General features: G+C 36.6%; 1 protein-coding gene across 7 annotated transcripts in view; it reads right to left on the bottom strand.

Moving 5' to 3' along the window:
- The window catches only part of LOC105468375 (kelch like family member 13), a 209,602-nt gene that overhangs the window by 176,267 nt on the left and 20,759 nt on the right, over positions 1-12,576 (bottom strand). Inside the window, exon 1 of one of the 7 annotated variants that reach the window (XM_071088558.1) lies at positions 656-680. The exons of the other annotated variants lie outside the window; for them this stretch is intronic. The gene's annotated coding sequence lies outside the window, so the exon portion shown is untranslated. Of the gene's footprint in view, positions 1-655; positions 681-12,576 lie in introns of those variants that run through there. 7 annotated transcript variants of the gene reach the window in all.

Raw genomic sequence — 12,576 nt, 5'->3', positions numbered from 1 at the left:
GAAAGAGGGTGGGGCTGTAAAAGTACTCAAAGAGATAAGAAACCTACAGAATCAAGAAGCCATGCAAATCCCAAATAGAATATACCCAAGAAAATCCATTCTAGGATAAAGAAAATGTGATAAATATATATATATATATACACACACACACACACACACACACACACACCATGGAATACTACTCAGACATAAAATGGAATGAAATAATGGCATTCACAGCAACCTGGATGAAGGCAGCATCATTATATACATATCAGAATTTTCTAAGTGAAGTAACTCGGGAATGGAAAACCACCAAACATCATGTATTCTCACTCATATGTGGGAGCTAAGCTATGAGGATGCAAAGGCATAAGGATGATGCATAAGACTTTGGGGACTCAGGAGAAAGGGTTGGGGGTGGCGAGGGATAAAAGACTTCACACTGGGTACAGTGTACACTGCTTGTTCGATGGGTGCAACACAATCTCAGAAATCATCACTAAAGAACTTATTTATGTAACCAAACACCACCTGTTCCTCAAAAAACCTATTGAAATTTAAAAATACATAAATAAAATAAGAAAATCGACTCTAAACCATATCATAATCAAACTTTTGAAAGTTATTAAAAAATAAAAAAATTTAAAAGCAGTGAGAGAAACACCTTACCTACCAGGGAAACAATTCACATGACAGCAGATTTTTCATCAGAAACCATGGAGGCCATAAGGGACACACAGGATTTTTCAAGTGCTGAAAGGTAAGAACTGTCAACTCAGAATCCTACATCAAGCAAAAAAAAAAAAAAAAAAAAAAAAAAAAAAAAAAAAACTTCAGGAATAAAGGGGAAATTAAAGCATTCTCAGACAAAGGAAAACTAAGATTTTGTCGCCAGCATACCTACCCTATTAGCTAAAAGAAGATATCTAAACCAAAAGAAAATGATAAAAGAGGGTATGTTGGAACATCAGGAAGGAAGAAAGAACATGGTAAGCAAAATATGTATCAATACAACAAATTTTCTTTCCTTCCTCCTCCTGTTGAGTTCTCTAAATTATGTCTGTTGTGGTGAAACATTTCTGTATCTTCATTGTGGAGGCAGTTACATGAATCCATACTGTGACAAAATGTCACAGAACTATACACATACATTGTACCAATATCAATTTCTGGGCTTTGAAAATATACTATAGTTACATAAGATGTAGTCATTTGGTGAAACTGGGTGACAGGTACCCAGGACATCTCTATACTGTCTTTGCAAGTTCATGTGAATCTGTAATTATTTCAAACAAACTTTTTAAAAAGTTTAGTCAAAACCAGGCTACTTCCTAATAGTGAAACAATTTTAAAACAAATTCTATCGGCATGAGTTAAAGGCAAAGTCATTCATAGTCTGGTGGTCTTTTTTTTTTTTTTCATTTTCTTTAATTATTTGCCAAAATAATTGACCATAATAATGAGTAATTTGCCTGCTAAAAGTGACCCTTACTAATTGATAACAATTAAATTGCTAATTTGTCATTTACCTCATTCTTTATATATTTCTTCTTGTACAAATGTCTTAAATAAAATGGCTAGAAAGATAAATTTGAAACTAAAAGCCAAAGTTCCTTTCATAACCAGGTAATACTAGTTATATAAAATAATAACTAACATTTATTAAATCTTATCATATTCTAGGTACTACGCTTAACACTCACATACACTACTTTATGTGTGCTTTTGAAGGTTTCCCCCCAAAAATAAGTTGTACAAATTTTCTAGATTCAAATTAATACAACTTAAAACTTCATTAAACTGAAAATTTCCTTCCAATTCCTAGGAGAAAGACAAATGATAATATAAACTGTTTTAATTAGGTCCTAAAAAGTAAGTATTAATATGTGTCTGAAGCTATAAACTTAGAGACTTTCAAAAGCCTAAGTTAAAGCCAGCCATGGGTTAAAGCCATGATTTTAAGTCCAAGGGTACACAGCTATTAAATAAATACACTCGGCTGGGCAAAGTGGCTCACACCTATAATCCCAGCACTTTGGAGGCCGAGGCAAGTGGATCACTTGAGGCCAGGAGTTCAAGACCAGCCAACCTGGGCAACACAGCAACACCTCATCTCTAATAAAAATTAAAAAAAAAAAAAATTAGCTGGGCATGGGTGCACACACCTGTAGTCCCAGCGACTTGGGAAGCTGAGGTGGGGGATTCCTTGAGCCCTGGAGGCAGAGGTTGCAGTGAGCTGAGATGGTGCCACTGCACTCCAGCCTGGGTGACAGAGCCAGACCTTGTGAAGAAGGAGGGGAGGAGAGAGGAGGGGAGGGGAGGGGAGGGGAGGAAGGAAGGAAGGAAGAAAGAAAGAAAAGACACTCACCCTTGACTATACAAATGAGCTATACTATTTATATAATAAATCTTTCTCTATGTACATACTTTTTGTCTATACAAAGTCAAAATTCCCTCACAGGCACACGAAGTAAAGGTTCTCTCTTCACGCTTTTCATTTTTAGATGATGCCTAATATACTATAGAGAGCTCTGCTTATTGTTCTTTGTAATTTTTGGCAAAATACAGTATACCATTTTCACTTTCTACAAAACAATTTTTGAACAATTGTTTTTGAACAATTTTTGAACAATTGCTCCAAAATGCACCGGGAGAGTTCATGCCACTAGTTAATGTACCTAGTCTCCGAATGGCTGGCAAAATAGCACAGGCTGATGCTGCAGCTGCTACCACGTTCTCAGTTGCTTCTGGAATTTTTATAGTTTATTGGCGTAATATGAGAATATATACAATTATCTACAGTATGTCATGACTAATACATATGCAATACTAATACTATAAGCTTGCTACTTACACTTACTTTCTCCATTAAGAAAAACACTGACATCGTTATGTTAATTATCATGGGAATTGATAGTATATCACATTTTTGCTTTTGAGCAAAAACGAGAACCCATTAAGTTCATATTTTTTAAATGGCATATTAGACAATATGTCAGTTTCATGACCCATTCAGCCTTCAACCCAGCCCACCTATCAGATACAATATAAAAAAATTGTATTACTCGCCTACTTAAAACTGCCAATGATTTCCCTCAGCAGCCTGTTATTCAAATCCCTCCATTTTCTAGCCCAATTTTTCTGTATTCTCTCTTACTACTAAATATCACTCAACTAAAGAGATCTCAAAATTCTCCCGTATATCCTTGTCTTTCCATTTTTATTTATACATTGCCTATATCTTGAATGTCTTCTCATATCAAAATCCTACTCAGCCACCAAGGCTCACTGTAAAACCAAGATCCTTGGTCAAACCTAACTTGACTATTCCAATCATTTCTACTCCTTCGGCAACTTTTTCTCAATCACCTCTTTCATGTCTATATATATCATCTGTCTAACAATATTGCAAGATCCTTGAAAGTGGAGGCCCTTGAGCAACTAATTTAACTTCCTTCTATGTATTAGTCATGTGTCCTTTTAAAATCTTTTAGAAGGGCTGGATTAAACGATCCCTAGGGCTCTTCCTAACTCTTACACATCAATTGTTTGTGCCTTCTATAATTTATATATTAATCAACTGATGTTTATTTCAAATTATTTTATCAACACCTTTTACAAAATTACCCAGTCCTAGCTACCAGAAAATACTCTAAGTATTGCAATTTCCAGATGGTAGATAGGAAGAGTTGACATCTTAATCAAAGAGTCATAATTAGTAAACTAAATATTCATTCATTTTCTTACCAACAAACATTAACTAAAGCTCAACTCTGGAGCAGGTATCATGCCAAACAATACAGATAACTGAGTTGGCCCCTTCACTCAAGGAATTCACAATCCAGGGAGAGAGATACAGAAGGAAAAACACTACTTATAATAAAGGTTGCTAAAGAGAGTCATGAGCAATACTATGGAAATACATGAAAGAAACACATAACAGGGGTTTGGAGTAGAGGAGGCTCAAGAAAACCTTCCCAGAAGAGGTGCTATCTAAACTGAACCCTGAAGGACAAAAAGTAGTCAGCAGTTTAGGCTAAGTAATGATATGGTTTGGCTCTGTGTCCCCACCCAAATCTCATCTCAATTTATAATCCCCAAATGTCAAGGGAGGGACCCGTAATCCCCATGTGTCAAGGGAGAGAGGTGATTGGATCATGGGTGCAGTTTTCCCCATGCTGTTCTCATGATAGTTCTAACGAGATCCGATGGTTTTATAAGTGTTTAGAAGTCCCTCTGTCACTCTTCTCTCTCCTGCCACCTTGTGAAGAAGGTGCTTGCTTCCCCTTCACCTTCCACCATGATTGTAAGTTTTCTGAGGCTCCCCCTCCATCAAAACTGTGATTCAATTAAAACTCTTTCCTTTATAAATGATCCAGTCTTGGATACTTCTTTATAGTAGTGTGAAAACAAACTAATACAAGTAGCAAGTACAAATGTGTGATAAGAGAGCATGGCCAGTTTGGGGAAGTCCAAGTAGTCCCCATAAGGCTGTAACTTTGAATGGGGTGAGACAGGAGCTAGACGTACAGGCAGGAGTCAAGTCATGATGGGCTTGTATACTCTGCTGAGAAGTTTTAATTTTTACCCTGAAGCAAATGTGTAGCTGATGTCATAGAGATAATATCTCCAGATAAGAAATTGATGAATGATTAAAGGTTTACATTATGGGCAATGTATAGCAGAGAGTGTTAGTTATTCCCCAATATCTGTTCTTCCCAGCTCATATAGTAATAAATTTTTTGATTGGTACATATCCATGTAGTGAAGGGCCACATTTTCCAGCTTCTCTTGTACCTAGGTATCACCAGAGGATTAAGTTCTGGCCAGTGGGGTATGTGTGAAAGTGATGTGTGCAAATGCTAAATTACATCCTTAAAGGAAAGGAGTGTGTTTTCTTCTGCCGCTTTTCCTATTCCTTTGAATGTAACGTTCTTAGAGAAGATCAAAGAGAGTGCATATAAAACTGAGAGTGCCTCACAGAATGAAGATAGAACTTTGTTCACCACTGCATCCCATCACCTGGGTTAAAGAAAGTACTTGCTAATTTCTGTTGAATTAATTTGTGTAAAATACCTCATTTTCTCTCATTAGAGAAACAAAGTGCTGCCCTACATAGTAAGGCTAATTAAAGCTAGCGAATCTTCTTTATGTGCAGATAAAGCAGATCCCCCTATAAAACAGGTAGATGGACCTAACCTACATGCAGAGTCATTCTAAATCACTTAAGACTTTACCATTTTAGGCACTGATTTAAGCAGAAAATCAAACTATCGTGAAGTAATAGTTTATGAGTATAATGTAATAGGTTCATTTGTTAAAATCAATAAATGATACATTAAGTCACAGAAAACTCAATATTCACATTACTCAAAATCCTCTCTCCTAAATGATGTGATACTTTCTCATTCAGCATGCCCCTCTTATACCAGACCAATTTCGCTTGCCTTAAATGAACAGGCTTCTAACCTCTTTTAACATAGCCCAATATCACAATGGCTAATAACCAAAAGCTAGCCGTGAGGAAAGGTAGCATCATACACACAAGCCAGAATTTCTAAATCAAGTAAGCTTTTTGTTTTTAACTCTGCGGCACCTGACTCCCTGATCCCAGGTGATGTCAACTATTGAGCTTAGCATAAAGAGGCGCCTCCACCTAATTAATATAAAGGTGTGCTTAGTTTTTTTATTCTAGTGACAGCAGTGCCATCTTAATTGATTCTATCCTACCTACTAGCTGTGAAATCACTACACCTTTGCCATACATGGCAAAGCAGAAATTCCATCTATGCAAATAAAAAATATACTTAAGATTCACAGGAAATCATTTTATCAACTCACTTTAATTTCAACTAAAACTACTTTGACCCCTGAGTAGAAACAACCCAAGTATATAATAGGCATTTAAAAATATCCAAAAAGTGTAAAATGACGTTTCAAGATCATTCTGAAAGAAAAATTCGGTAAAATTAAAAGTAGGAAAAATCATAAAAAGAAAAAGAGAACAACCTAAGATTAACTCATTTTAAAAGACACTTATGTTCTTTAGGACATTTAATTATGTCTGAAGGTCATTTTTTAATAATAGAAGGAGATAGTAATTATTTAGTCTGAAAGATACACTGACTGTAGCCTATTACTTTATTGAAGACCTGGGAACAGCCTGCCTCCCCCAACACACACACAGATGTTTGGTTTGGTAACTCCCACTGGACAGAAACACAGTCCTTGACTATAAACACTAACTGTATGTTTTTTTAAGTCTAAATAGCTGAAAAGTCAGTGGCCAAACTTTTTTTAATTCCAGTTGTTTCATACTATCTGTACACAGTATCATGGAATACATTTTATAAGATATTTTTCAGCCACATGCAGTTGCTCACACCTGTAATCCCAGTACTTTGGGAGGCCAAGGTGGGAGGACCACTTGAGCCCAGAAGTTCAAGAACAGCCTGGGCAACATACCGAGGCCTCATTTCCACTAAAAAAAAAAAAAAAAAAAAAAAAAAATGCTAGGCATGTTGATGTGCGCCTGTGGTCCCAGCTACTCAGGAGGCTGAGGTGGGAGAAACATTTGAGCCCCAGAGGTCAAGTCTGCAGTAAGCTGTGATCATGCCACTGCATCCTAGCCTGGAAAACAGAATGAAGCCCTGTCTCAAAAAAAAAAAAAAAAAAGACATTTTCCACAACACACCACCCCAATACTATGCCCCAGCCAAACAAAAGGTGTGGGGGAGTTGCTTTTACCTCTATCATCTGTCCACTAGTAACCTATGCCAGGTATAACCTTTAGAAGTATTTAAAAATATCAGTGTATACACATAAAATTTCTCAGAAATCTTTGGCTCTGGCCCATTATAGAGCATACACAGACAAGGAGGCAGCCACTCATACTAGTGGGTTTAGCAGTTTTGTTTTAAATACAAGTCTGGCTTTGCTATTTAGAATTAAGATCAATACCTTTATGACAAATACAAATATACAATCAACTTGAATTGAGAATTCAAAATTAGATCAATCCATAATCCCTTGAAAGACTGTCACCGATCAAAATTAAATTAAAAGGAGGAAGAGCTCTACAGCAATTTGGAGCTAGACTGCAGAAAAACGGCATGAGGTCTGTTAGACTGAGCATAAATCATGAATATTTTGATAGAGAAGCAGTAGTACCAACAGACACACTAGTTCCATCCTCTTTGTGGCCACATTTGTTTCAAAGCAAGTTTCTCTTTTTGAGGTGATAAAAATGTTCTAAAATTGTGGTGACAGTTGCTCAGCTCTGTGAGTATAATAAACACTACTGAATTATATTAAACAGGTAAATTGTATGATGAGTGAATTATATCTTAGTAAAGCCGTTAAATATTTTTTTCAACACAGGATTGTGAAGTCAAATATTGTACACAAAAACAGAGCTCTGATTAGCTGCCAGTAAAAAGATTCCCAATTTGTTTTAACCTCTAAAGTTTTTTTCCAGTTTAAAATAAACACACCCACACACACATATACAGACATGCACCTGTGCACACACATGCACATATGTACACATAGCTTTGGGCATTAAAATATTCAGAAATATGTTCCTTGCTTTTCAATAAGACCTCCTTGAAAAGTGCCTTCTTCAAAATATCTTTCCAACTTTAACACCCTCATCTGATCATTTCTCTGTATTTCTCTAGAATCTGTTTTCTAACATGCCTTTTTTAAATATCATGCTCTCTTATATAATGGCTTCTGTCAGAGACAGAATGAAAGGAAGTGTTGTGGTTAAAAGCATAGACTCAAGAATCAGACTACATGGATTTTATTCCTAGCTCTTATATTTATTAGGTGTGTAACCACAGGCAAGTTATCCAGCATCTATGTGCCTCAGATTCCTCATCTGTAAAGTGGAGCTAGTAATAGTTCCTACCTCATCATATTGTTATATGGTTTAAATGTATCAATGCATCAGATGCACTTGGAAGGGTCCCAGGCTCATAATGAGTGCAATAATGATTTATTAGTCACTGGCTGGTTGGTAATAATATTAGTATTGGCCGATATCAAATTGACTCATGTTCTCTGTTGCCCCTGGCAAGATTATAACCTATTTCAGGGCAGTGAACACATTTTCTACCTCCTAGTAGAGTGCTTAACGTATAATTGCTTGTTCATAAATGTTTACATGGATACTGTACCTATATGATACCAAAAGTACTTATAAAATTCTTACTAAATCCAAAAACTCATTTTGATAAATACCAAATTGTGCAAGAAAGTGTATAGGTATAGAATGTAGGTATCACAACTACTGACATTTTGCTTTAACCCCATCAATTGAAAGGCTACAGATATTAAAGGATCCTTTGGGCTAAAGAGCTTTTAATATCATTAGTACAAAAGCATTGGATTAGAAACTAAAGGCCTACTCTTAGCTCCACCTCACAGGATGCAACCCTTCTGCAATTTACTTAAATTCACTGTGCATATTCCACAGGAATAAACAGAATAAGGACAGTTAATCATGCTTCAAAAGAAAGATGCTCTAAAAATAAAGGGTATTATCTTTATTTAAGGTTTCATCTAATGACCTAATGGTAGAGTAAGTCTAATTTTTCTAAAATATATATATATTTGACTATTGTCTTTTTATCATCAAATGATACTGAGAATGATAGCTATCTATAAATGTAGGTATCACTGCTAATAAATATTTCATCAATATAGTGAGCTAAGTTTTTCAAGCACTTGGATATACATTATCTTAATAACAGTCACAAAAACCTGTGAATATACAGTATATGACCAATGTGTTACCTGGTCTTTTCCCTTCTGTGCACCTGTGGCATTTCATAACCAAGGATTATCTGTCTCATCATTTGTCTGACATTGGAACCAAAGGGCATCATGTAAGAAAGTAGGAAAGATACATTCATGTACTTTCAACTTAAAAGATTAGTCTATCCCTCTAACATCTAAAGCTGTTCTCAATACTCCATTTAGATTTATCCATTCATCAAAGCTACTATCAAACTTTTATCTTCTCTTAAAGTATTATTTGATTTGCTATTAGAGTAATCATGATAAAAACTTGAAATAACCATAACAACTCAAAATGCATAAAAAGACATTATTCACAACAGAATTATACCTCTTCTCAATGACTTAACTATTACAAATGCTTCAGTATTTTCTTCTTTGGCGACTTAAAATCTGGAACAATTAGCGATAAATCAGAAAAATGTGTGACCTCTGTGATTATCAGAAGACCAAATGTTTTCATGTTTAAAAGACAACATTGTTCATAGTATACATTATCCTGCATATCCCTTTTCCTTCAAAATGGATATTAAAATTTAAAATCCTATTAAACCAAACAGTATCACATTTAAATAAATATTGGGTTAATTGTATTAAAAACTGACATTTTTCTTGGATTCAATGTGATGCCATATTTGAGTAAGTAATAAGCCAAGCATTCACCGTAAACTTTCTCGTCTGCCAGAAAACTAGTGTTACTTCTAAACAGTCTACTCACCACTTACGAGATGCACATTCGAAAAACAGCATTCCAGCTAGGATTAAGACAATATAAACAAAGAAGACACACAATATCACATTTCTGCTTCATATATGATTGGCAAAGCTCCTATAGTATGCTCCAAGTTATCAACTAATTCAGCCACAAATCGATGAAAATAGTCAATAATAAGTAAAGTTATATTTCATATGTGGCTTAAGTGTGCTTAGCACTCTATATGCGTTATTAATTTAATCCTTAAACTAGATGAGATAGTTTACAAGGGAGATAAACAAGGTTCAGAGAGGTGAAGCAAGTTGCCCAACAAGAGGCAGTCAGGATTTGAACCCAAGCCTATGATTCCAAGGTTCAAGATCATAGCCATTAAGCTCTACTGCCTTTCCACTAAGAAATATCCAAGAGTGAGGCCAGGTGCAGTGGCTCATGTCTGTAATCACAGCAAATTGGGACAATGAGGATTGCTTGAGCCCAGGACCAGCCTGAGCAACATGGTGAAACCCTGTCTCTACAAAAAATACATAAAATTAGCCAGGCGTGGTGGCATGCACCTGTAGTCCCAGCTACTTGGGAGGCTGAGGTGGGAGGATCAGTTGAACTTGGGAGGTTGAAGCTGTAGTGATCCTTGACTTTGCACCACTGCACTCCAGCCTGAGTGACAGAGTGAGACCCTGTCATCTTAAGAGAAAAAAGAAACATCCAAGAGTGGAACAGAAAACTTTGTTGAAATGATCTTTAGAAATGTATCGCCATTTTTTAAAAGTGGGACCAAGAAACAAAACTCTACAAGCTACAAGCAAAACTCTTATCTCCTTTTACTGAACAGACTGTAAAAGCACTTCACACGTAGACTATAAAGACCATCCATTAATCACAATCCTCTATACCCATGTCCTTACAAGCTTTGAGCAGTAACACAACAATATAACAATGTCAGGCCCTGTGAACTATGTCTGGCATGGAACAACAACAATGAAAGTGGGACTGCAATAATGAAAATCAGTTGAAAGATTTAGTGTTTGACTTACTCCATTTACTTTCATCCCCTTTCTTCACTGCCTTTTTCTTCTTCATCTTTCTCATCTGGAGCAAATTAAACCATCACGTTGTAACAGGCATTCCTCCAATGCTCTGCTGGCCTATTTTCAAAACCATCTCAAACTGTAGAAACCTTTTATCAACCTCAAAGCACATAATCCTTGACAACTTTCTTCTAGTATTAACTATTTCAGTGGCCAGCAATTAACAAAGCAATTTGTATCCTATGTTGTAAATGAAAGCAACTTTAAAGCTAGCAAAAGTGAACTTCAAATCAGTGAGACAGGCAAGTGTGCACAGAACAAGGCAAAGGTTTGACACCAAGAACTGTGCTGCTTTAAGTTCGTGGTCCTTGTGTCCTAATAACCTCTAACTTTTTTTTTTTTTTTGAAACAGGTTCTCACTCCATCACCCAGACTGAAGAGCAGTGGTGTGATTATAGCCCACTGCAACCTTGAACTCCTGGGCTCAAGGGATCCTCCTGCCTAAACGTCCCAAGTAGTTGAGACTATAGGTGTGTGCCTCCATGCCCAGCTAATTTTTTAATTTGTTGTTGTTGTTGTTGTTCTTATAGAGACAGGGTCTCGCTTTGTTGACCAGGATGGTCTTGAACTCCTGGGCTCAAGCAATGCTCCCGCCTAGGCATCCCAAAGTGTTGGGATAACAGGAGTGAGCCACTGCGTCTGGCCTAATAACCTCTAATCTTAAGATATCATTCCCTAGGCAGGTCCTTCTCAGTCACCCTTAGCCATTACCCACCAACATTAAAAACTCTGTAAGAACTCAACACATGTTTAGATTTAGACCATTAGACCAAGGGTAGCCAATATGTACCCTTGAAATTGCGCAACAGAGAAAAACATTAATATCCATTAACTTTTCCACAGGTCATCATGGGAATTTATGGCTATGAAAATGTTTGGGTGTTTGACTAAAAGAACAGATTCGGGCAGTACAGCACCACCTCAGTGTTTTCCAAAGGGTCATCTCAGGGTTACCACAGCTGTCCTTGTAAGCAGAGACTTTCTCTGAAATATTGGGGTTTACCTCAAATTTTCTATGAATATTGTGTTCTAAGGCAAATTCATGTATCTGCATTTGCTTAAAGATTTTTAAATAGCTACCAGTTAACGTTCTCCTAAATCTCTGTGTAAAACAGATGCTTCAAGAAAATACAAGCTGCCTTATTTTGCGGCTCCTGGGCGCACTACCTTGTCACCACCCTGCTCAATCAGTACATGTGCTCCACTTTGAAGGACCCAAAGTAATGGAAAGAGCACTAGATAGAGATTCTGTTTGTTTAGACTAGCACAATGCTTGGAATATAATAGGCACTTAATAAGTATTTGTTGAATGAATTGGCAGGATGGTTTCAAGGACTAGTTTTCAACTGAAAGAAAATTGCAGAAAAAATCCTTTGAGACATATAATTACTAGCAACCTCACAAAAGTAAAGAAAAAAAAAAAACAGGCCAGGTACGGTGGCTCATGCCTGTAATCCCAATACTTTGGGAGGCCACGGCATGAGGATCACTTGAGGCCAGGGGTTCAAGACCAGCCTGGGCAGCATAGTGAAATCTCATCTCTACCAAAAACAAAAACTTAAGAAAATATACCAATTGTATATTGGTAAAGAACAAGAAAATCCATTTTGTTTTAGTTTAGTCAGAAAAGAAAATGCTGTCAAGATGTTATATAAAGATAATACCATGGGGGGTTGTGTTAAGATAATTAAAACCCAGTTCATATCATGGACACCAAGAAGAGTTTTCAATTAACTCTTGGGTTTTCCTTTGCATGTTTTTAATCTTAATGATGTCAAGTTTACAGAGGAAAATAAAGAATTGTAACGCACACTCATGTTCCCATGTAACCATGCAGGGCGCTGGGGCTAAGGAAGGTCAGGAATCATGTCTCATTTGTTTTCTACCTTTCTCTTGCTTTTTTTGTTGTTGTTGTTGTTGTTGTTGTTGAAATTGAGTCTCACCCTGTCACCAGGCTGGAGTGCAGTGGCACGATCTTGGCTCACTGCAACC

Source organism: Macaca nemestrina, chromosome X (genome assembly GCF_043159975.1).
Source record: "Macaca nemestrina isolate mMacNem1 chromosome X, mMacNem.hap1, whole genome shotgun sequence".
NCBI lineage: Eukaryota > Metazoa > Chordata > Mammalia > Primates > Cercopithecidae > Macaca > Macaca nemestrina.
Note: the sequence above shows the minus strand (reverse complement) of the source record. Positions and strands in the feature narration are given on the sequence as shown.